Genomic DNA, 2,366 nt, shown 5'->3' with positions numbered 1-2,366 from the left:
GGTGAACTGGAAAGTGACCTGAGATGACATGATGTGAATTGGAGCTATAGAAATAAACTGAATAGAATTGAATTTCAGTTTTAAAAACAAACAGGTCAGATTGTAAATATGTGTGAGAAGCTCCTTCTGATCCTCATTTTCTGACATCATTTCCACCAAACCTCAGAGGATGTGGTGGTTCTGGCTCTTCTGGACCCAAAGAAGCTGTGGTGAAATTTCTGCATTCAGGGGCGGAGCTAGATGGGGGGGCCATAGGTGGCCATGGCCTTCCTTAGCCAATCATTGGTGACTCCTGGGGCCACCCCCACCATTTATTTCCCTCATAAATACGGTGGCAGCAGTAATACTCTCAAGTGGAATATTTAAAACATTTTAATTTTTAATTACAATAACTTGACAACAAAAACACAGGTTAATTATTCACATCAATATACTAACATTAAAGAAGTACAGAGTTCATGCTCTATTCAGAATTAGATTTTGTTTTATGGGGTAAAGAGAAAATGATGCGTCTCTGCAAGTCATCTTGGGGTCTTCAGTAAAATTATAGATAAATATTTTAATAAAAACTTAATAATCAATTTACGTAGCTATTAGTGCTTGTAAATGTCATTTTTATGCAGAATAATTGTTGAAAAAGTAGGTAAGTAATGACAAAGGAAAAGATGTTCATACCAGAACTCAAACCTGAAAGATTTTTTTTCCATATTAAGCATATTTTTATTGTTTAGGCAAAGACGTGTTTTCTGCGTGGCGTGATGATGTCAGTGCCCACGCACGCACCCGCCATCTTCTTTTCTGTGTGTCTAACAAACGGCCGACTCTGGAGGAGTAAAGGAGTGCCAGCCAACGGAGAAGATGTTGTCCAGTGTTTCTCTCATGCTAAGCTAGTCCATAAAGTTTTTCACTGTAAAAGCAAGTGCTGCTGCGCAGGGATGGCGAATATCCCCACATCCACGATACCTTTAACTTAGACAGCATGGATGTCCAGAGGAGGACAGAAGCAATATATCCAGAACAAAGCGACTCAGGAACAGCTTCCCTACCGAACCTGTGAAGACAGCTGCCCCCTGCAGGAAGACACCGCACACTACAGGCTACATATCTCAACTCATTTTTATCTCCACATTTTTACGGATGCTGGTGGTTTGTTTTTCCCCGGTAGTGTTTAGAATAACGTCTGTTTATCTCAGCTGCTTTCTGCAGCAGCATCTCAATATGGCGGCCATGAAGACCCTTTAGGAATGTCTCTAAACTAGAAGGTGGTTCTGGTTTATTCTGTCCACAGTGGAGAGACTGTGATCTCAAATTGATGATTTTCACCTTCATGCTGCACCGTCTGCTGCTGCACACAGCAAACATGGATGAAGGGATTTTTTTGTACCACTACTGAGGCAGGCAACATAATTAATTAACAGAAATTTGAAAAACTTAATCAAAAAGAGGTTGTGGAATTTCTGTTTCCTCAGATCTTTCCCATTTTTTTCATATTTTCTTTTTTTCAGGAGTTTTACTAATCTGCATGGGTGTCAGCAACATCTCAGATCTGTAAAACTAAAAGGATTGGGGTTTTTAAAACTCCATCTGAAAAAGAGAAGTTTGAAATATGAAAATATTTTAGTATAAAAAATTACTTTGAAAACAAAGCAAAGTTACGCTGAAAACCTTTATTGATTTTCAATTTCTTTACAGCAAAGCGTTCCAGGTTCTGCCATCAATCTGAGCAGATAGATAAAAGCTTATGGGTCAGACAGGAAAGGTTCTGCTGTGAAATAATCCCATCCTTCTTAGCATCAGGTTACATCACTGCTTGTTTCCTAATAATTCTACAGCTTCTATTTCATACTACCACTAGGGGGCAGACTAAGGGCTCCAAGAAAACAGAGTTCAGTGAACTCCAGTAGCCTGACAGGAGGTAACTGGAGTTCATCCAGGCAGCCTGAGAGCAAACAGGGGGAGGAAGAGGAAGCTCCGCACGCAGACGTCTCCTAATCAGCAGAGCTACATCCTGTAGAGCAGGTAGCAGTTCCTCCATCACAGGGAACAAACACAGCAAAGGTCAGAGGTCACCTCCCACACCCACATCAGCTGGCAGAGCGAAGGCTGATCCAGCTGAGAACTGGGTCAGGAATGGAGTCAGGGCTGGTCCATGTGGGCCTTTAGAATCTAGAGGATCTGTTTCTAACTCCTGGTACCAGATGGACCAGAAAAAACAGAACTGCTCTGGACCTTTATAGCCTGATCCGTTGGTTCCAGGACCAGAACCTAAGGAGACAAGGTGTTCCTGCAGCCGGTCCAGGCACTCATATAGGACCACTGGGTCGGGTTTGACCCTGTTGGTCTTTCTAATCCTAAAGTATAAACTT

At 41.8% G+C, this 2,366-nt stretch overlaps 1 protein-coding gene across 1 annotated transcript in view; it reads right to left on the bottom strand.

The window, feature by feature from the left end:
• eepd1 (endonuclease/exonuclease/phosphatase family domain containing 1) overlaps window positions 1–2,366 on the bottom strand; it is a 20,185-nt gene that overhangs the window by 2,966 nt on the left and 14,853 nt on the right. The gene's annotated exons all lie outside the window — the stretch shown is intronic.

The sequence above is a fragment of the Cyprinodon variegatus genome, unplaced genomic scaffold (genome assembly GCF_000732505.1).
Source record: "Cyprinodon variegatus isolate N-32 unplaced genomic scaffold, C_variegatus-1.0 Scaffold1522, whole genome shotgun sequence".
Taxonomy (NCBI): domain Eukaryota; kingdom Metazoa; phylum Chordata; class Actinopteri; order Cyprinodontiformes; family Cyprinodontidae; genus Cyprinodon; species Cyprinodon variegatus.
The sequence above is the reverse complement of the archived record's forward strand: the minus strand, read 5'-3'. Positions and strand labels throughout refer to the sequence as shown.